Genomic DNA, 24,196 nt, shown 5'->3' with positions numbered 1-24,196 from the left:
ATAACAAAAACAAAGGAAGAAGTACGCAAGATAATGTCAAATTTTAATCCTTAAAAACACACACGAAAATAGCTGAAAATCTCATTTAGAACTTGAAGATGAGGGAAGGTAGACCGAGAAGGAAGTGTGTTCTTCCTAACAAGGCAGGATTTGTACTTGTCTAGCAGCCACTCACAGCACAAACATCTACTAAACAACTCAAGAAATAACTTGTGGTGGCATACCCTCACTCATCTTTATTATGTAAAAATAAGCATCCAGCATGCTCAATAAGGATATAAGACACGTGCCTTGAAAGATTTTAGTACCTAAGGCACCTTCCTATAAAGAGCTACTGTCTGATGAACAGCGCTGGCTACAGAGAGAGCACCATGGCTATAGCGCCCTACAAGAGGAAGAACACTCCTCCACTTCCACTTCTGCAGTACTGTTGCCTAATGTCACCTTTATCAAGTAATAACAACACCAAGCTATTTTAGCTAGCGACAAACATTTGAAACCACCAATTTCAGGGCACGTATTTTTCCTTTTTAAGAAATTACTTCCCCTTTTGTCCCCCAACTGGCTACCAAGGTGCAGAGCAGTTGTGCAGCACGCACAGAGATGCGCACACACACGTACATACTCTGCCCCTCTTCTTTCTCCTCAAAGAAAAACTATGGGGCTGGTAGAAAGAAGGTCTCCAAATACACATACTTTCTACCCAGAAATCAGGCTTCAGACCAATAGCATTTCAAGCCAGAGGAATTACTGGTGATCATTTTGGGTAGAATGGAGGAAAATGGTTTTTGTTTCCTCTTCTGCTTAATCCTCGAGCAGAATTCCCTTTGCACCAAAGGCAACTACCTTTTAGCTCTGCATAGTTTCAGCTGGAAGTGCGTTGGTGCCAAAAGAATCATCTCTGCCTTGGTCCCTTGCTCTTAACCCGTGCCATCCTTCCTTGGCACGGGCACAAGGGTTGATCTGGGTGAAGAAACTGATCTGGGTTATCCATAACCTGACAGCATTTTACTGGCCCTTCTGGTGGCTTCTTTCTTTAGGTTTCCGCAGCTTTCAGGGTAAATCCAGCTCTGGCTCTAACAAACGCGAAGGGCTTTAGGAGTCCTCTCTCTCACCAGAGGCTTTACATAAGCCTGAACAGGACATTTTATCTCTAAAAGTTAGCTTCCAGTTAATCTTTTTTATTCCTTTAATGTTATTAACCCTAACCTGATGTTAACATTAATGTTACCAAGTAATATTCACATTAAGTTGAAACTACTGCTCTGAGAGCGTGGGAGGAGAAACAGAACTTGGAAAGATCTCTGTTGCCAAAAAAATGTGTTGTAGTTCCACAGACAGTGGAATAACAGCTACTGCTGTTCAGACCAGCACTCTGCACTCTCTACAACTATTCTTAAAGGCCTTGGGAAACATTCGGGTAATTAAATTTGAACCCCACAATTCTGAATTACAGTCTACCAATGCCAACAAAACACTCGTAGGAAATCTGAATGCAATGGAAATAGTAGCTCCTGATTCACTCTTCGGTTATGATGGCTGCCTGCACATAATGCCACTGCAGCTGTGCTGCTGTATGACATCTTGGTGGGAAAAAAAAAGGATTTTATAAAAAAGACAAGCTAAAAGTACTATTTTAAATTTTCTTTTTAAGTGCATAAAGCTTTAATTAGCACTACTCAGCTGGAAAGCTTATAAATATTTGAATAGCAGTAAGATGTAGTTTACTTTTACAAATATCTTAGCATAAATTGGGGTCACGTGTAATTATCAAAATGACAGTATTCTCTTTGAGTTCATTTTAAGAGGATCGCATTTCCTGATCAGTGTTGGCAATAACTGATTTTAATGAGAGCCACTGAACCTTTAATGTGCTTGCTTTTTATTCTTTAAAAGGATTACTTATATTCAGAGCTTCATTCATATTGGAATAGGCTGTTCCATATCACTTTTTGTGACAAGTATGAGAGTTCTGTTTTATTCTGTGGTTCCACAGATAATTGGTGATGTTTAACTAAATATTAAATCTGATTCCCCATGAAGGTTTTAAACCTGAATTTTGAGTGAGTCTATAATGCAAGAGATGTTTTGACTATTGTATTTCAGATGTTCTTACCCTACCATTGAAAACTGTATTTAGGTGTTGAAGTTACAGATTTGTCTTTATATGCTACCAAGGTCGAAATGTTTTCCTGTGGAAAAACATCAGCTGTAATTTAAAAATAAAAATACTTTAACTTATCACGATGCAGTCTTTCCAATTTGCTCGAGTTTCTTAAATACCAGATTTCATGTAGAAGAATCCTGAGCTGAGTAAAGCTCCTTTGTGACTACATATGCACTAACTACATGGGTGATAGGACTTCCCTTAAAAACTGTTATTCCCAGTTGCTGCTTTCTGATGATTCATAGAAGATTCACTTGCCATTACAACTCGCTATCATTTCAAGTACCTTCAAGTCCAGAGCCAGCCAACATTGCCACTGTGAACTCCCCACTGGGGATCTCATTACAGAAAGAAATCAGGTGCTCCAGATTCTATTAATTTCATTCATAATTATCAGCGGATGAGATCCTCAACCTTGTGCGTCTGTGAACAGTTTCTCACTGTATTGTTTTGTACAGACTAATGTTTAGCCCAGCATAAGCTAAAGTGTTTTAACTGATTTCATGTGAAGGGGAATCTCCAGATGCCAAAGATTTACTTGCATAAGCATGCTTATTTGGTGTGAGATACAGAGTAAAGCAAATGTGAACTACACTTAGCAGAATTCCCTGTCACTCAGGAGGGTATTTTAATTGACCTTACTGTGTTCCTGTTACGCCTTGGAATTGTTCCTACCAAGGTTTTGCATTTTGGTTGTATAATCTCTTTGTGAAGAATACTTTTTAAATTTGCTTCAGATCCCATGACAACTATAGCAACAATAGAACGAGCAGACAGGGTTTACAGTTCAAACTAAGCACCAAACACAATCTCAAATCTGTTGTACATCCAGAAGGTAGACACTTGAAACAAATAATTTGTGTAGAGGGACTATATCCTGCATGGGACAACTTCCAACTTCTATTGAGGTAACACATCTGGTTTTTGAAGTATTCTTTACAAAAATATTCAAGAAACTGATCCAGCAAGAATTCACGGCACAAATGTGGAGGTTTTAAACCGTCAGTCTAAAGAAACTACTATGACAGTAAGTTCAGTATAGACATTAACAGAATTGTACATTACAGATGCCTTCCCCTCCCGCTTTCTGTAACATCCTCGCATAGCTAGCATTGCACTGGAAGTCGCTCAGGGTCAGCAACTAAAACCTACTCCAAATGCTCGGTTAGATCAGAATTTCTGTTTGTCAAAGTCACGGTAACTGTTGAAATAAAAATTAAAGAGTTAGGAACTGTAAGCAATTTGATATGTTGGAAGCCCTTCGGAACGGTAGGTAAATGGCACACTACAGGAGTCATTCACATCTCTCGGATGGTAGTTGAAAGTAGAATGAAAGTAACACTGAAGCACAAAGACAAGCCATTTACCCATTTTGGCAGCTGGTGCTTTGCTTTTGACTGCAGCAGCTCCACAGGCCTTGGCTAAGCTCACTATGCAACGTCGGCTTTTCCTTTTCTTTTGTTTGAAAAGTCCGAGTTCCCACTGGGGAAAAAGGAAAAGAATGGTATGTGTGATATACTGCAACTTGTTGCCATCCTCTTGGATTTAGGATGGAGGGTCTTGCGCTGAGGAAGCATCTGTGGCTGTGCTCCTATCAGAGCGCAAGCTTTCTCATCTGGATTTAAACAGCATATTATTCCTCGGTGTTACCGCTGGGTAAAGCTTCCTCAGAGCTCAGTGCAAGTCCCAGTCCTGTAACACTTACTTGGCTGTAACAGCTGGTGCTGTCACATACTTGCATTTCCATTTATATTGCAATCACACCAATACTAGTACTTCAGTTACAAACCTCTGCGCCATGAAGCATTATTAATTCCAGTCTAATGGAAGCAGACGGTTTACATCAGTTGCTCCTATCTAAGCCTCCATTCAAAAACCACCACTTCCTACAATCAGGAAAGTAATTTATGATAGAGACACCAAATCCCGGGACAGAAGCCCTCCTTCCAGCAGGCACGGGTTATACTATTAGCTAAAGAGCTGTCGCTTTCCAGCGTGGCTCCTAATGCTTAAATGAGACTCTAGATTCCATCAGGATCTTACTCAGGATGGATTAATTTAAATTTTTTCCTGTTTGTTTAATTTCCTGTCACGGTAACCATGGTGATAAACTCTGCAGGAATTAACAGAATCATTTGAAATATATTAAATAGATAATGTCCCCCAATTTAATGTGTGTGCCATCCTTCAGATATTAGCTTGGAATTATGTTAGTGTTGAGGTCCAATGGACTTCCACAAATACTATTAAACTAATTGATTAATCTACTAACAGTATGAAGAGACATTTGCTACCACTTAAAGTATAGTATTTCACTTTTCTGGACCAGTTCCAAAAGTATAGCATCTCATATGGGCAAGTCTCATAGCTTTCTATTTGTTTATTAAAGAGGAGAATTAAATCACAGAACTAGAGCATTATCCATGGTTATTAGCAACACACTTCTGCTAAAAAGGTTTTAAGGATTTATTTAGCAGTATCAGTAGTAGTTCTATAGACTGCTTCTCCATTTTATGTTCTTCGCATTATTGTACAGTGTGGGGTTTTTCATAGTACTATTGTGCTATTTGCATGCACTTGAGTAGGTGACTGTGGTGAACTTGAAATATAAAGTTATTCAGGGAACGTATCTATACCTTGCTATATTTGGAATGAAAAATGAGGACCAGAGTTTGCAAACAAGAAAATAAGTAAGCTAGATACATCATAAACAGAATACAGGAAAAAAGATTCTTTAATCACAGGCAGCAAGACATCATTACCTTGGAGTTAAGGTTGCTAAGCAACTTAGCTGGCACAAAACCTACACAGCCAAAACGTTACTGTTAATGAACTATAAAGATGGTAATGTCCAAAGTAACATAGATTAAACTCATAATTAGATTTCATATACTCCCTTATCTGTACAAACCAGACAAGTCATAGTAAAAATACAGAATCTTATTCCCACTTTTCATTAAATTAATTTTTAATTTTGCTGAACCACTTATCACTGTGCAACAATACAGTCTAGAAAATATAATCCATAATGGATAGTAAAATAAATATCAAGCGAGGGCAGAATTTCAGACACATTTTCACTTACTACACATACTATGGAAACTGTCTTACCTGAAGACCTTTTTTGTGCTGCTCCTTACTTCATTCATAAAAATCCTGTAGCCATCAAATTTGAAGACCTTTTAGGAATTTTGGCCTTTAGGTCTATATCCTGCTTGTTAATCCAGGTTCGTCAGTTAATCTGTCTTCGATACATAAAAATCACTTTGGAAACTATTAGCAGAAAGATGAAACAAGTAGATTATAATAAATCCCCTTAAAACACTCTGTGGACATACTGAATTTATCCCAGTGATTACAAATTGTGCTCTAGGTATTTACTGAATAAGCATTTGATGTGAAGAGGCTGAACCAAAATGACTAGAGAAGTTTATCATGTAGCTCTTAATTATAAAGTAAGTCAGGATATGTGAATCACAGAACAGGGGTGGGAGAGAAAGGAGACTACATAAAAATTTTATTTTTTCCAGGAGCAGAGACAAAAACTGAAATCCTCCTCATTCCCATCAAAACAAAATCCTGCAGTTTCAGGAACCACCTCCCTGACTTCCTTCACCATTGCCCACATCCTTGCACATGAAGTTTGTACGGAGCTGATGCTGGTGTCCCCGGAGTTTGAACCTGAACACTGAAATGCTGTGGCGCTGAGCTCCTCTCCAGGAGCAAGCTGCTAAGACAACCATCACTCATCCCGGAGCGAGCGGAGCTGGGCGGGCTGTGGCTGGACACAGTACCTTTCCCGCACCACGTGCTCCTCCTGCTGCTGTGCCTTTGCGTTCTGGGGTACTGTTATCAGTCTCTGTAGGAAAAAAAAAGGCAAATTCAAGACAGTGTTGTCTAACGAAGGTTATGTCTCGAGCAAAGAATTCCAGAAGTTCAAACAATGGCACTTACAACTTCAAAATTCAATTGCTTTACTTGATGAAATACCAAGATTTATTGCGTCAGTGTTCAGCTTCTTGAGCATGCTATTCCGTAGTTCAGACAGTGGGGATGCATGAAATGAAAATAAGAATAAATTCATTTAAAGTTAATTTAGAACTTACGTTAAGCAACCTTATTTCCCTTATACCTTTGAACCATCATGGGTGCAACACTACTTAGGCTAACACTGTATCTTAACTGTAAGGCTACAATTACTTTCAAACTATGCACTGTGTAACCCCTCAGATGAGTTTTTCTGGATCCTCGTTGCCTCAGGACTCATCCCAAGGGCTTTTACTCTCAAGTTTTTTCCTTCAGCTGGTCCGCTGACCATAGAGCACCACAGCACAGCAGGGAGGGGAAGACATTAAACAACCAGTGAAAGATTTCTGCTGACTTCAGTAAACATTAGATCAAGCAAATAACCATGCATCAAACTATATTTTGATTAATGGGTTTCAGCGAGAACGTATTTCACAAGCAAAGCTTACAGAAACAAAACATCTATTCTTGTTTCTCTGAGCTATCTTTTAGTGGATGAAGCAGAGAGTTAGAGCACCTTGGCAGGGATTTTTCTGTTGGTTACCAGCACCTAAACATGAGCCAGAGAACTATTATGCTCAATTCTCATATAGAAACCACAGAAGAGGTCACATAACTAGCTGTCCAGGGAGCATGGACTGTCTTTATAAAACCTGAAAGTGAATACAAGTCTTCTACATCCCAGCTGGATGTCTTAGTGAACAGATTAGTCTTATCACACAGAAACGGCTCGCCCTTTAATGGGTATCAACTGTCTGGCCTCTCTAACCTACTCTCTTTAACCATGCAGCTTTGAGTAACTTTTGGCTGTTGTGCCAGGTTGTCCTGGTTTTGGCTGGGATAGAGTTCATTTTCTTCCTAGTAGCTGGTGCAGTGCTGTGGTTTGGGTTTAGTATGAGAATAACATTGATAACGCACTGATGTTTTAGTTGTTAATAAGCTGTGCTTACCTTAAGTCAGGGATTTTTCAGTTTCCCACGCTCTGCCAGTGAGCAGGTGCACAAGCAGCTGGGAGAGGACACAGCCAGGACAGCTGACCCGAGCTGGCCCAAGGGATATTCCGTACCATAGAACACCATGCTCAGTATATACCCTGGGGGGAGCTGGATGGGAGCTGCAAATTGCTGCTCAGGGACTGGCTGGGCATCAGTGAGTGGGTGGTGAGCGATGGTACTGTGCATCACTTGGTTTTGTTGGGTTTTCTTCCTCTCACTAATTTTCTTTTTCATTACTATTTTACTATTATTATCATTATATTTTAATTTATACTAAACTGTTTTTGCCTCAGCCCACAGATTTTACCTTTTTCCTATCCCCCTCCCCATCCCACCAGGGAGGAGGGTGTGTGCGGAATGAGCGAGCAGCTGCGTGGCGCTTCATTGCTGGCTGGGGTTAAACCATGACACAGGTTGGGGCTCAGGCAGTTTGAACTTCCACATTTCTTTGGCATGGGTCTGCTCTTCATCGGATGACAGTGATCTGAATGCTCATCTTTCTTCTGTTACTGCTGTACTCAAAAGGAAAGACTTATTAATCTCTTATGACATTCCTCACTCAAATGTAGGAAGTTAGGTTAATTTGGATTAAGAACTTTCCAAGCCCATGAGAGAAAATTATTTGTGTTAATAGCTGTGAACTATCCTCTGTGGACAGTTGGGTTTTTTTCTTCTTCAGTATCATTTGTAAACACTACTTATAACCAAGCTCATTGTTGCACCTCATTTAAGAGCTGTTTAGCATAATGGCTTTCCTGTTTTTTCTCTATATGCTCAGGGAAGGGATGGAAGCCCTGGAAAAGAAGGGAGAAAAGAGCTATCGTTTTGGTAGCTCTGCAGTAATGAATAGTTATTGCTACCTTCAGACTACTTAGGTAAATGACCCATCTAGTAATTACCACGTCCATGGAGCTGATTGAACCTGTGATCCTGTGTGGTCTCCCCCTCAAGGGCACCTGTTTAACTTTCAGGCAGAAGCAGTTATCTTTCTCTGATCGGAACATGTTACTTCTCTTCCTCATCAAGGTATTGACCTGAAGCCTTCTTGTAAATCACGGTGATCCTTCTCCGCTGTTCTGAGTGCAATTCAGCACCTGCAGAACTCTTCCCTCAAAGGATAACAGAAAGGCAGCTGATCACCGCCTCACTTTGGCAGAGCGAGATAACAAATTTAGGAAAAAAACACCAGGGGAAAAGCAGGTGAATGGCTGTAGATGACTCATATACATGCTAATCAAACCAAGGTTTGTATCAACTTCGCACACTCCCGGATGGAGCAAGAATTTTTTTTCCAAAACGAGGGCTCTCCCTCCACTCACAGTTGCCTTTTTGTTCTTCCTGCTTAAGATGGAAGAAACAACTACGCGAGGCTGAAGTGAATCCATGGAGCATCCCGGCAGGATCTCTGTATCTCTCTTTTTTTGTTTGCTCTTCCCTATGAAGTTTGCATTTCAAAGGAGTGGGATACCACACCCGCCACAGTCTGGTACCCCACCCTGTGGCTGCATCCCACTGCAGAGTGGTTGATGCAAACTGCTGCTGCGATGGAGAGACGGGAGGCTGCTTGATGCAAGCAAATGTCGATTTATTGTACGCAATCACGAGTTTATATATGTTTCCAGAAGCTGCGCGCTTTAAACAGATCGGTTCTTTAAGCTAAGCATTACATCCTAGGCAATCCCTGATTGGTGGTTAACTACAAACAAAGGGCACTTCAAGTAAGTGTTTACAGTCATCAATTAACAGCAAGGTGTTACCTCTCCTCGGCGCCATCCGTTCCTCATTCCCTTATCTTTTCTCGGCATGACTCATCCTGTTAATTGTTATCTATTCACATTCCTTGTCCTCTCAGGGTTTGTGGCCTACAAGCTCGAGCACATTCCTTTCAGCTAACTGATTGTTACTTATGGTCCTGATTTCCAGGCCCCCTGCTGCAAACTGCCTTGGACAGCATCAGGTGGACAGAAGAGAAGGCACAAATCGGCCCAGCACCCTTCACCCCCTTCCCTTGTCCCTACCACTCAGATCTGCTCGTTCCACTTCGTGTGTCAGTTTTTTTGTCAGTAAAACAATTTCTCTCACCTACATTTCATTTGAAGCACCCCACAAGCAGACACGTGGAGCAGCTGCCCCTCTTGGGTTCATCCTGCCAAAGCTCTGACACCAGATGCCTTTCCCCACTTGGCTGTGACACTGTGTCACACACATTAGGGATTTGCATTAGCTCCTACATTTCTGCAAGAAAGTCTTGCTCAGCCAGCAACTAGAAGGCTTGTATAATGCTAATTCCCTGTTCCTCAGCTGCTCCGCACTCCCCTAGCATCTCACATAGCAAGCCGCCTTTTGAAACTTCTGCCTGGCAGCCTGCTCCAGTCTCCAGCAGAGAACCTGAAAAAATACATTTCTTTCCCTGTAATTCCGTTGCGACATTTCCTGTAGTTTCACAGAAGACAAGATGAAAAAGAAACAAAAAGCCATGAACAACAAGGAGTTCTGTACTAGGTAACAATTCAAGCTGCAGCTGTACAATAGAGGACTGTTGGGAAGGCAGTTTGTTATCTCTGCAAGAAACAGCATGCCACATGGCAGTCCTATCTAGATACTGCCACTCGTAACTACGACGTTTCCACTGCCTCGCTCAAAAGCCTATCAAGTGCTTCAGCATATTTTTCCTTTATACTTAACTAACATTTCAGAGCTCCAGCTGTGGAAGACAAGTTCTATTTCATCCTCGTTTCACATCCCAGCACCTTCTTTTACACTATAGAGGTGTTTGGGTTTTTTCCTTCCGAACTTTCCCTCTTGTGCAGGACGGTGAGCTGCAAATTGTATGTGAATCATGCACTCATCGCTCCCCTTCACCCATTTTAAATGTTCTGAAGAACTGTTTCTCCCTTACAGAAAATACATTACATACATGAAATGAAAATCAATTACATAGAAGTTAAAAAAATAATTTATCTCCAAGAATATTTTACACACTATACAGTACTATTTCCGTGGGTACACAGAAGGAGCTTTGCTATATTATCTGCAGGAGCTGATGAGGATTTTTATCTTTCTAATCTCATAATCATCACTACTGTTTCTAATTCCAGATGGTCGCTACAGAAAACCTTGCAATACATGGCGAAAATGACATACCCTAGATTCCATATCAGCTTCTGTGACAGGCTTGGTTTGTTCAGTGGGTTCCCAGCCTTTATGATTACATGCTTACGTGCCTTTCTCAGCCATTGCCACCAGTTTACCGACTGTGTCCAGTTCTCAGTAGCCTACACTGGAAACAAGGCCAATGCTTTTGAGATATCAAGATTTTTTTATTCTAGACTCAATCCAAAACTTGAGGTTTTGAGGTGTTTTTTTTGTTTGTTTTGGTAGGTTTTTTTTAATGAAAAAGATGACTCACTGTGGAGGGCTGACCCTGGCTGGATGCCAGGTGCCCACTGAAATGGCTCTATCACTGCCCTCCTCAACCAGACAGGAGAGCAAGAAGAGAGCAAAAGGCTCATGAGTTGAGATAAGGACGGGAAGATCACTCAGCAGTTACTGTTACAGGCAAAACAGACTCGACTTGGGGAAAATTAGTTTAATTTATTACCATTCAAATGAGAAAAAAAACACCTTCCTGGATAGGGAATGGGGGTTGAGGCCAGTTCATCACACCTTGTCTCTGCCGCTCCTTCCTCCTCACACTCTTCCCCGGCTCCAGTGCGGGGTCCCTCCCATGGGAGACGGTTCTCCTTCCCAGGGGCTGCAGTTCTTCATGAACTGCTCCAGCGTGGGTCCCCGCCACAGGACACAGTCCTGCAGGCCCAGCCGGCCCCAGCTGGGTCCCCCGCGGGGTCCCCAGCCCGGCCCCCTCTCTCCGTGGGGCCACAGGCGCTGCCCGGAGCTGCTCCAGCACAGGCTGACCATGGGTCACAGCCCCCTGCGGGCACCCACCTGCCCAGGCATGGAGCCCTCACTGGGCTGTGGGGGGGGATCTGCTCCCCCGTGGGCTCCATGGGCTGGGGGCACAGCCTGTCCCGCCGTGGGCTTCACCATGGGCTGCTGGGGAACCTCTGCTCTGGCACCGGGAGCTCCTCCTGCCCCTCCTGCCCTGGCCTGGGAGCTCAGGGCTGCTGCTCCCACATAGTGTCACCCCTCTCTTCTGCTGGCACAGATTTCCCCCCTCTTCTCAATATGCAATCCCATATGGAGGTGCTGCCGCCATCGCTGATGGGCTCGGCCTCGGCCAGCAGCAGGTCCATCTCGGAGCCGGCTGGTGTTGGCTCCGTGGGACATGGGGGAAGCTTCTGGCATCTTCTCACAGAAGCCACCCCTGCAGCCCTCCGCTACCAAAACCTTGCCACACAAACCCAGTACACTCACACAGAGGCAGAACTTGGATTTCAGCACCAGCCAATTAACTCTTTTCCTGTTCATCAGAATTTCCAAAGTGTGCCTATGAAATCTTTGCTAGATCAAATGGGTATACTTCTTCCTGAAAAATGTTTCTAGTTTGAGTAGCTGACATATTCTAAGAAAAAAAAAAATAATTGCAGAGCTTCCACCAGCTATAGTTTGATGCATTTTGTGCCACCGTAGAATTGCATCTCAAATTCCAACTGTGCACTAGTGCTTTAAGCCAAGAAATGAATCTGACTGTACAGCTTTGCAGCTTTAATGGCTTCACATCGGATTATACAGGTCTCACATACTGCTTCACTGATGTTATAAGCAAAATCTGCTCAGCCATTTGAGTTACGAGTTCCAGCGATACCTTTTTCTTTACAAATGACTGTACCCTACATTAACTGCAAGAGTAGGTGTTAAGTTTTATCATACTATTTAAAACCATACTATTGCAATTTATTCCACAGAGCTGACTAAGCTTCCTGTGGGAACTGGTGATGAGCTCCATTCTGCAAGTGGCAGGTGGGTAGAAATAGGAACAATGTTGACCCTGATACTGAAGTGTTAACTAGAAGTTACCCTACTTCACAAGATTATACTATACTTAAAAAAAAAAAAAAAGTAGCTACGTTGTACCTTCAGTCATATATTTTTAATTTTAACTTTGTTTCTAAAGTATAGTGAGCTTCATAAGAAATTTTATTTGTAATGGCTGAAACCATATTTTACCATTTTAAGTTAATACAATCAAATTGAGTTTTCTTTTCTGTTTTTGCAGAAGAAAATTTTATCCTTAACACACCATCAGTAAAATGTCAAGTTTACATGAGTGATGGTAATATGACAGTATCTTATTTTACAAACCAACGCTCTCAAAGTAGTTCCATTAGCACAGCAACAATAAATGCAGAGCTCACAGAAGCACCCTCCAGTCTGGTAAATATGATCATTATTTCTCACTTCTTGTTGGTTTGTACCTGCAGCCACAGGAAGAGCAAACTGTTGACCAGTCCCAGTGTAAGTCCTGGCACTGACTCTTTTTCCAAGTTTTAATTCTTACCTTTTACCAAATAGACAGCGGAACAGCGGAGGCTCTGCCTGCTTCTCTCATTCCAAGATCCAGCTGGTGTTGCACCATTAGCAAAACGATCAGTACAATGATTTGCTAGAGGCTTTTTGGTGGCTTTTCACATCTCACCAATATACTTGGGTACGCAAGACCAGAAGGCAGGCCAGTTATCCTGAAACACACTACTGCAATAACAGTAAAGCCAAGGCATTATTTCTTAACAAAGAAACCTGTCTACTTATCTTCCTCCATCCCCCCAAAACAATCCACCCCGTGCTGACTTGTTCAGGAACTTTGCCATTAGTAAGAAGTGATCTTACACAAAGATACTGTTCTTGGGTTTCTGAACTGTTGAATGATTACTAAAAGGAGAAATGAAAAGCATTGGAAATATTTTCTTGTGCATATTTATTCTAGTTACCCAACATGTTTATGCACAGTTTCATTATGTTTAACATAAGCTGGCTGTTTTGATATTTTTGTTTTAATATATATTGCTATTTCATCTCAACTTTAAGTCTTATTGTTTATTAACAACTGCTGTTAAGTTAAAAATACTGAAGATATACCAGTTAAAAATGTTGAGCCTTTAACCACTAAGCTATGTGTTGGGTAACAGAGGGTTTGGGGGACATTCAAATATTTTGTTAAAATTGTTTGGGGGTGTGGGGCAAAAAGGGAGCAGTACAAGAGGAAACACTGGTTTGAGTGTTTCTGTGCATGTGTTCCAGTCCTCTGCTCTAACAGTATTTCCTGAGCTTTGCTCAAGATAGTCACTGGCGTACACAAAGAACCTTTGAGTGTTACTTTTAAGTCAGTAGGGCCTGTGTTTTGGGCACAGAAAATAATAGAAACCAAGGATTCATTGGAAGGTGTTAAGCCATTGATTTCAGCTGGATTCCATTCAAATACATGGATTCATTAGGCACTCCAGATATGAACTTCTTGGACACAGATAATGTGTTTGCACTACTACAACAGCATGTTTTACACAAAACGTCATGTGTGTGCTTATTTTGCTCAGGAATGTACTTTCAAAATAAATCTCCTTAGAGCCTCCATTTACCTGTTTTGGTTCACATTGTGGACCATTTTTGGTGTCCGCTAACTAGTTTAAGATGAAACTAAATCAGAAGCACACATCCACCATTAATGGGCATTTAGTTCACAGAATGAGATCTTAACTAGTTTGATGTAAACCCCACCCCTCCAAAGCACATACAGTGAGTACCTTGAGCCTGCAATGCCACCTTTGTTTCTGCAGATCCACACCCGTTTGCTCCACACAATTTGCTAACGCAGACACAGACCCCAGTATTGAAAAACTCTTAGAAGAGCAGATTGTATTTTAAGACTTCTTGGGGTGGAAGCTAGTTCTTGTACTTGCTTTCACTGTGCCCAGAATAAGATGACTCCAATCTAGATCCTAAGAATTTCTTATGTTGCAATAGTTCTAAAACCTAGAAATATGACAAAAAGATAATAAGCTGCAAATCTGGAATCAAAGTAGCTTCTGGGTCTTCAACTAAAGGGGGACTGAGGCTGCCAAACAACAAAACTAGGAGAAAGCTCCTTCCCACTGCAGTGCTGTAGGAAAAGCAACTAAATCAGGTGTCTTTTCTCTTTCCATTCCTACTGTCAGAAGCCAGAACAACATCTGACTTACTAGGTCAGCGTGGTCCACAACACTTTGGAAAATAACAAAGACGCAAGTACTTTCTTATTGCTAAGGCATGCCCTTTCAAAATTACGTACATATAAATCACACACACATCAATATATATATTGATTACATTTTATACCGTGCTGAGCACTTTTGGAGATACTGTCATCAGCTGGGCAGAGCAGGGAATGTATTTTAAGTGATAATACTTATGAACACTAATGCATGTTTTCACGAAAAGCAATGCATCTTTTGTATGTGCCAATTCACCGCAGCAAGCATTTCTGAATGCTGGTTTGTACGGTTCTAGTAGAGTTAACGTGACCTTGTTCTTCAGAGAACTGAATTCAGCTGAAATATGTAACTGTTCTCATATGACCCCACCTTCAGTCACTTTCCACCTCCCACACTAAACTACGGCTATTTTGTCATCATGAATCTCTGTTGAGTGGGACTGCACATACAATAATCGCTTTTTGTGAGAAATTACAGATTAAAAACCTAATCAGGGAAACCCATTTTTGTGCATTTTAATACTTCTAAATCCATATAAACCCAAGTGAAAACATACAATATATCAAGCTTTTTTTCTGCTTTCAGGGGTGGGTGGAAATTCTGTCTTATTTTAAAGAAAGCTTTCTACTATTTCATAAAGACAGGCAAAATAGGGCATGATAATGATATGGCATTTGGGAAAAGGTATGTATTATTTTAAGGCTAATTTGATAAATTGCTATAATTAAGGACTTCAAAATGGCTAGGTCTAATGCAGCTGCTCAGGTAAGTAAGGGTAGTATGATGGCTGCTCTTGGTTCTGTTTGAGAAAATGCCGTAGCTTGACTAAAGCTCTGGTGACAGAATGGGCTGGTTGCCACTATGTTGCAGCCACGTAGGGTGGAAAAAAGTACAAGGGAGTAAAGGGCAGAGTTGAGCAGAATAGAGCCAGCATGCATGCGTAATGGGAATTGTTTTCTTATACGTGCAGTAGTAAACTAGCCTTCTTACCTCTACTTACCCTTAGAGCTAGGAGAGATAGATTTCAGCTCTTAGAAATCACGTAATTAGTGAATTAGTTTGATTCTAGATAAATTAGAATTACTGACAGTATTATCCAAAGAAATTTCTCTAGAGATTTCTAATTGAATTGAACAAATTGAGATAACTAATAACATACAATTAGTTTACACTGAAATCTCACTGATCTAAACTCAGAGAAATGCTGTTTATTTGCCTACTACTTAACTCCAAAGCTACATGAACAAGTTGCAACGAGTATTTTGGTTACGCTGAGCTCAGTGGAGGCCACTGAGCATATATATCCCTCAACCGTAGGCATTAACAGGGGCACCTAGATGGAGAATGTGGGTGCCTTGCACTGCCTCATGGTCAACGAAGGGAGAGAGGTGCTTTCAAGGGTGATGCAAGATTTAGGTGGGGCTCAAATCTCTGGAACAACTAATCCCTCTCTGATTTCTACAGAGAGTCTTAACTGAAGAACCTTAGTTATGTGGTGATGTTAAATGGGTTGGATTTAGATTTGGGACTCTGCAAGTTCATATGAAGAAGTGTTTGGGTCCGCAATGCTTGTTTTGATCAAGTTTTAATATATGCAAGAGACTTTGTATAAGTAATTCTCATAGATTGATTTGACCCTAAGTAGCTAGTGGAAATAGAAACGTTATTTTGTTATCAAATAAAGCAAATAGCAAATTAATACATAAGCCCCTGCTAGATTTACATTTTTTTTCCTCTGTTCCTTGAGTTCTACTAATATTTGAGTTTGCTGGTGTTCAGATAACCCACACCCAACAGAAGTCTTTGAAGGAAGTCATTAGTACTCAGAGACTGAAAGGATAAAATAGGCAAACAAAGAATTCGCTTTAAACGGAATTCAAGTGGGAAAGAACAGAGCACATTTCATCTGTGGTATTTCTGACTTCACTATCACATCTATAAGGAGATTGACCAGATGTTTCTGGAAAAAGCAACAGAGTCAGAGTAGCGCTTCTGTCTTTAAGAATTCCAGAATGGCAGCTGAAAAGGTGTCATTTCTCATGTTTTTAATATAATATTGCAATATAACATTTGATCTGCACTTAATTACAAGAGGAAGCCATGTAATCCACTTAGTGAGACAGAGTTAAATATAGCAGAAGGGATGCTATAATATAGAATGAATTTTGGCAGCTGCTTATATTTAGGGAAATAATAAATTCTACCCAAGAAGTCGAAGAATTGAAAGAGGAAGCAAATTCACATTGTATGCCTGAAGTCTGAAGGGCTATTCACCAGGGTACTAACAATCTTCAGAGCCAACAGCTCAAGATCTCATTAAACCATAGAATAGACTATGCATATTAAAACACTAAGGTCTGGCTGATTGCTCAGATGCGCTGCACAAGTGTAAAATCTCACTTAGTTCTACTGTTAAGTTTTCTGTCCAGCTTTACCAAAGCACTTTTGAACTGGAAAGATGCTTTAAGAACTTCTGTAGTGTATATTTTCTTTCGCAAACTGGTGAAATTAATCCACATTTTGTTTGGTACTGTGAATTGCAATTATTCTGTCATCAAACAATTTATTCTTGCACCACTTCAAAAAATAAGATGTACTATAAAGCCTTAAGCATGTTAAAAATGATGGACAGATGATAGGTTTTCACATCCTCAGGTTGTACCGCCATACTACTCATTTACATAATTCTCATACATGAATATTCTTTGCATCAGAAATTATCTGCCATGTATAGTCTGTACAATCAGTAAAACTAAAAGAAAAAAAGTTATCTTTAGCTGAATTAATCTCTTCCAGAAAAAAAAAAAAGTCATCTTGTATCCTAAAAAAATTGAAGAAAAATAAGCATAAAATTTGAGGGAAGCAGGTAAAAAGATATGCCTTGTTAAATATGCAGACTAAGTTCAATTAAATACTATTTGAAGAATAAGCAGTTCTGAAAACATTTACTTGATTCTTCATCCAAGTGTGTTAAAATATAATTTGATCACTATCACTCTTGCGTAAGTTCTGACTCTGAAGGGCTACAGTCTTATATAGCAATCCATAATCAATTCAACAGCTGGAGCTCCATATTTAAGGCTTTAAAACATGGAAAATAATTAACCATTGCAAATAAGGTCTGTGGTAGGTTCTCTGGCATTTGAGCTCTCAGATTAGAATTAAATGTCATTTAGGTCCTTTACTGAAGTCATTCAGGCTTCTTCAGTATTACAAATAATGCCCTGAAGACATATATCAACCCCCTGAAGCAGTCAAGACCCTGGGCACAAAAAGCTTTACCAATCAACATGAAAAACTTCAAGATGTTTTCAAGCAAACAGGACTCCACTGGAGCCTTTGAAAACTAATGGACTGTATCGTATGAAGCTGCCAACACGAAGCAAATAGATACCCTTAAGTACTCTCTCACCTGCATCCTTAAATCATTCTGTAATAATAACTCCTACTACCAGACTTAACGTTTCCTTCCAGACAGTAAAGAATTTCCTCAGCAAACAGAAACATGCCTTTTCATCTGCCCATTAAAAACAGTCAATTTTGCTGTTGATGTTTTCTCAAGTGATTTAATCCCTGTGTACGTTCTTACCTTTGCCTAACAATTTGTATGACATCTTTCCTCATTTTTATTCACTTATTAGCAAAGCAAGCATATACCAGGGAGATACAGGGGTGGGGGCGAACAGAAAATAACCAATAGGATGGAAAAAGCACACCATAAGATGTCAAGAAGAGAGACTTGCTAGGCGTCATAGCAGTTGCCATGGCACTGTGTCTGACTTGTTGTCTACAATGGCTGCAGACTTTCTCTCAGACAGGTAAAAGCAGCCACAGAAGTCACTTTTCATCTTCTCTGGGAGAGGAAATTCATTTTCTCCTCACCTTTTGGGCATTAAAACTCAACCTTGTTCACAGTGCCAGGAAACACTGAACTTACCCTGAATTTCACAGTCAGCCTCCACCACTCGCCACGCTGACTCTTCTCTCATTTTCAGTCTCTCATCTCCACTACCGAGCCCGTTCCACTGAACCGCTCTCCGGAACATTTTCAGTGTTTCGTATAGCAAAGTAATTCCTGTTGCTCCGCTCGTTCTAAGCCTTCCAAACCTACAGCATACTTATTCCTTCACTGAAATTTGACTTAGCCAAGCAACCAGGAAGACACTGACAAAGTCCAAATCTTCATAATATTATTTTAATCTTTTCTATGATTGTATCTATCAATCTATATAATATCAAAGAAAAAAGGAAAAGTAGTAACTCCTCCTCCTCCAATTTAATCCCATTGAATAAGCTGATAAAAGACAGATCTTTTCCTGCAGCCTTGAACAGAGCTCTTTCCGTGCACTTTGTCTCTCTCACCTAAATGACATCACCTATTCTCAGCATTTCCAAAAGGCATTTTTGCCTTTGAGTGCTCTAAATCTCTGCTGGCTATAATCCCAGCTCCCATTTTTAGCAGTAGAATCGGAGGTGTACCTTGTCACCTCCAGCTAACTAAAAAACAAAAAACAAGTTTCAGGTTTGTTAGATCTCTTTCCCTTCTGTCAAACTTTTTCTCCTGTCACCAGAACACTCAAAACTATTTCTCCTTTAGCTAAGCTATTACTAAATCCTATCCGCTTTCCTTTCACGTTGTTCTCTAAATCAGTTTTTCCTCTCTCTCTGATCCTCAAACCACAGCAGATACTTTTGACAGTACCCCTTTTCCTGCTTGTCACCTTGTGTTCTCTCATTTAGTGGGAATAGAGCTGCCAACCCCTGCACCCCCCCCCCACCCCCCCCCCAAGCCTTGGCACCTGGTTTTGTCATTCCTTTATCTTTCACATCACATTCGGGCTTTTCACTTTCAGCTTCATAACTCTCCGACTCCTACTTAAGCCAACATCTCAGGCTTTAGCTTAGCCTATGGTGCCATCCGAGTTCTCCGCTCCAAATGCCCCATTTGTGAGTCCTTTCCACAGCGGTCCCTGTCAGTACCTTCATGCCTTTGTCCAATACTACTCTTCTGTTTGGAATAACCTCTAGATATTTTAGGTTAAGACTTTTTCTTTCTTCCTTTCTCTCCTATTGATTATAAGTCATAGCTTCCCAATCACAGAAAGTGTAATTTTTCATGTATCTTTAACACCAACTAAAAGAACAAACATTTTGGTAAATTCTGCAGAAAAAAAGATGTAAAACTTTTTTCTCAGAAATACTTTCTGAATCTGAAATCAGCAATTATAACTCCTACATTTGCAGAACATATTATATTGCAGCTAATCACAGCAGCACTCAATCCACGATCAGTTTGGTATGTATCAATGAACATGGCTTAGGTCTTCCCATGAGTAACACGGGACCACAGTGAGGCTGAACATACACAAAAATCCCAAGGAAAAAAGCAGTAATTGATAATCTGAATTTTTACAGCTGATTTATTATTATGATTTAAAAGACTTGACAAGGCACAATCTCCCATACAAGGGAACATCAATAAGGGAGGATGAAGGAGCTACAACAGACAGGTGCACACTGAAATACATGTCATAAGGAAAGTCAGTTGTCAAAGTCTTTTGGCTCTTTGGTTCTCTGACGCTCCATAGACTACCCTCTCCCTTTGACAATTCTTACTTAGTGCTTCCCTAAGAAAAGAGGTAACTGCTGTGAGTCAGTATTAAATAAATTGAGCCAAAAGGTGATGGGATGGTTTCAGAGTAACCCCCGTACCATCAGCTAAGTACAATCTAACACAGCTGCCTTCCCCTGAGGAACGTGGGGGAAATGGACATATCTTTAGCATGTCTTAACCATCTCAAACTTTTATATTGGTCTACTTCCAAAACCTGTTTGCAAGGGCAGGGAGGTAATTTTAAAACAGGACTGTAAACCCCAAAAATCTGAATTCAGGGTTGTGCTCTGAATAAGCATGTAGTATTCTGGCTCTGCCTAACGTTCAGTGATGAAAGGGAATTTCCTGACTCCTTGCTACAGTTAGCTTTGGGGAAGCTAACATAACTGTGATAAACAGAGCGGGATTCGATCCGCTGTTAGGTTTTTCCCAATTTTAAGTAGTTTCACAAGTGCAATCCCATGAAAGCAACACAGCTTCCCTGGCATAGCTACAAATGTTACTAGTTCAGTAATACTTTATTTTTGGTACAAGAAGCAGAAGCAAAAACACTATCTTGACTTACATTACAAAACAAAGGCTTTGCCTTCAGAAGTCCCTACATTTTAAACAGAATACACAACTACAACAAACACGGTGGTCTGGACAGCTTTCATTTCATTTGAGGGGGGGGTGGTGTGGAAAACCACAAAAAAACACAAACAAGAGAAACTTATTTCAAGCCACCTTGCAAGCTTTGCACTTCAGGGCCTAAGCAACAAAGGGCAAACAAACTGTAAGATTCATTGTTCAATTCTTTGTGCCTCCTGCTCTTCCTTTGCAGACGCACACTCATGCCTGCTGCCTTAAACTGGAACTTCCAGCCCTGAAACTACCTAGAACCACTTAGAAGAATGGCATTATATATATTATAGTGGCCATAAATCCAGCTTGTTTGTAGCTATACCCTTTATTCCCTTTCAGAGTAGCATATGGTAATAATCACCAGCTTTAAAAACCAGCAAAATCATGCAGCAAAGGAAAACACAGATTGCAGTAACAAGGTAATCCGGAGGGCAAAGTTCCACACCTGTTCCAGCCAGGCTCATGTGTGACCTACTGTCAAATTATACATGCAAGTGTGCAACTAATTTCTTGCATAAGTAATGAAAATACCTGAGCTCAATCCAGCTACAAGGCTTATTTTCATGTCTAACCACATTCCAGTTCTTTAGCCACATATCTTCACTTTAACTTTTTCTTCTTACATTTTTCATACATAATTTCAGTGAATTTACTTAGTCATACTAGGGCACTTCTTGCATTTACTTTCCATACATGCTCAAAAAACTGAGTTTTCCTGACATAAAAGCCTGTGGAAAGGGAATGAATGTCAAGGTCCTAAGCCAAAGCATTTACGGCAACCCAACATCATTCAACGCAGAAATGATGTGCGCTCCATCGTTTGGTAAATGGAAAGAAACACAGCATTGTGATTTATGATTGAGTACTGCTAAGCAACACAGCTTGAAAATGAAAAATGAGTAGAGAGTTGTCTACAGCATATAAAGGGAAAGGCAGGGCATGAAAAGGTGAAACTGAAAAATACATATAGAAACCTGAATTATTAAGTAAGGTTAAAGAACAGTATGACTTTTTACCTTTTTTTAATCTTGAGTTGGCAATACCCTTAAGTCTTTGTCATCGGTTTTGAATGTGAACTTCAATATACAAGTTGTGAACCATTTTTCTTGCCTTAGTTTCCTCCTCTCATCTTTATTATTCCAGTTCTTGGTGAAAGAGGCAGGTCTTCATGGCTATCACACAGGTTTACCTACTACAGCTGCACCTTTTCAAGTTACATTTCCCCTCCATCATAAACTTCCTCCTCCTGTGGTCAATTTATACTGCATTGTTGAGTAAAATTTACCAGAACAGGAATTTTCATATTTTATGAATAATTATACCTTTTTGCCTTTTGAGAGAAAAGTTAAATCTAAGTAGCTGTATTCCACAGAGCTGCACAAGCTGCAAACCAACTTAATACAAGTGACAATAACTGAAAATACAGACACTAAAAAAGTAATCACATTCTAAATTTCTGCAAAATAATTATAAAACATAAGATGCATTTTACTAAAATACAAACTGTACATGGCCCGTAAAATATTGATTTGAATGTCCTTGTTACTGTTAAACAATTTTCTTCTTGTGTAGCATTACACTACGATCAGATTGATGTGAAAGAACTTTCAGTGGGTGGCTGATAGGGGGTCAGTGTCGGTCCCTTTTCTGAATGCCGGCTGTGGCATGAGGAAGACTGCTTACACATACAGCAGTGTGCTGGGTCTTATGTTGCAAATCGTGAGCTGTAACTCATCTGCAACCACAAAACTTTGAGAATGACTCTACTGAAAAACTCTGACCTAAGAAGGTTATATGAACATAGATTATTTTACTGTTCTCATCGCTGCAACCCTGAAGAGTCTTTTCTAAGCAGTATCTCAACATCACAATCTCATTTTCACTTAAAAGTTAAAGTTGGGTATAGGATTTGGTAACTTCCTCCCCCCTTTAGCTTTAATCTCTGTTATGTAAGGCAAGTGGAAGACAGTACTGACACAGCACAGACCTATATAGTGTATTTCAATAGATATTTACATTCATCACAGAGCACAAGTGTTCTACATCAAATAGATGATAAAAACCTGTGCTATAAAAAAAATAATCACAGAAGAGAAACATCAAGTATTGGACTGCAACAGAAATATTATAACAATAATGTTGTTTTACTTACCTGTAGCTAGCCTCCAAACTTACCCACATGTTCACTCTTTACACCTGAATCTTCCTGAGAAACAGGGCTTTGCTTTGTGCTTACACCTACTTCTATTCTGTCAGTCTCAAAGCATTTCACAGGAGGAATACATGTTTTAATTTCCACTTCATTAAGATACTTACTCTTTAGCTACTGGTGAAAAGAGATGCACTGATTTACTGGATAAGATATGAATACACTCTCTAAAGAGTTATTTAAAACTTTGACCCACCTTTTAAGTAACCTCTGAGTAAAAGACATGAGTACACTTCTCCTGCATAAGAACTTCTATTTTAGAAGAGTACAGCTCAGTTTGATGGAGGCCAACAATGGACTGCTCCATGCTTCTCTCCCCTTACTGAGGGGTTCACATTGCGTTCAGGAACTAAAAAAACAGAAGTATTTCTTTTATTTTAATACCTGCTTTTAAATACTATTTCTTGAAGAAACTAAAGTTAGAAGTCCCATAAGATTCATATTCTTTGAGTCTAACCTGGAACACAAGTGTTATTTCAAGACCAACATTACGTACTGAGAAAACTGAAATATCGCATTTCTTTCTATAGCATATGCAAATAACACATTTCAATAAAGTAATGTACAATGTCTTAAGTTAAATCCTAGAAATGTAAATATACATTTTTAATGGAGTGACATACAAGTAAATTAAACGCACTGCCTGTTTTGTTTGGCAGGCTGCTAGCCACAGAGTACACATAGTAGCCCATCAGTCCACAAAAGCAGCCCAGGATCAGCAACACCCAGTTAGCCTAACAAGGCAAAAGAGGAAGGCAGGCAAGCGTGTTGTACAAAATTATCAGGTAGGAAAAAGTGTGGTAGGACATAAAACTCTAGGAAAGTCAGTGTCACTAAGCTGGTGTTCTAGTGCACAAAGAATAACTTGCTGCTGCTACTTTCGCAGTCATATTATTCATTGTACTTAACACAACGATGTAATAAAAGTACTTCTAAAATGGATGCACTGTTGCAATAAAGCATTTTCATGATTGAGAAGTCTGTGACAGAGAGGTCTTTTACATTCACCCCTCTTTCCAGTGATGCCCGCTTGCATAGGAGAGGTGAAATCAAAAGTCCATCATGAAAATATACTTCAAAAAGCTGTTCTAATCTTCAAGCCTCAGGGTTTTTTGTTTGTTTATTCACCCTACGGAACAGGCAAAGTAGAAGAAACTTCATGTTTTACTAAGCGTGTATTCTCATGGCCTGTAATTTTCACATTAGTCTCGGCAGGTCACTGCAATTTCACAAAGCCTTTCTCAGTTTTCTTTACTGTACTGTACAAAAATACAGTCACAAAACTTCTCATCAGAAACAAATCAGCTGCAGAAGGGAAGGAAAAGCATCCTTTGAATTCTATCAGCTAAAAGTGCCCCACACTTGGTTACATCTAATGAACTGCACAACTGCTGGCAGCTGTGTGGAGCAGCAGCT

At 40.1% G+C, this 24,196-nt stretch overlaps 1 protein-coding gene across 2 annotated transcripts in view; it reads right to left on the bottom strand.

Annotated features, from left to right (window-relative positions):
- Positions 1-24,196, bottom strand: part of MACROD2 (mono-ADP ribosylhydrolase 2) — a 936,136-nt gene extending 911,940 nt beyond the window's left edge. The window contains exon 1 of one of the 2 annotated variants that reach the window (XR_013931490.1): positions 1-11,255. This exon is cut by the window's left edge and continues 20,246 nt beyond it. The gene's annotated coding sequence lies outside the window, so the exon portion shown is untranslated. The other variant, XM_080408518.1, reaches the window with a different exon arrangement.

The sequence above is a fragment of the Falco punctatus genome (assembly GCF_963210335.1).
Source record: "Falco punctatus genome assembly, chromosome: 12".
Taxonomy (NCBI): domain Eukaryota; kingdom Metazoa; phylum Chordata; class Aves; order Falconiformes; family Falconidae; genus Falco; species Falco punctatus.
Note: the sequence above shows the minus strand (reverse complement) of the source record. Positions and strands in the feature narration are given on the sequence as shown.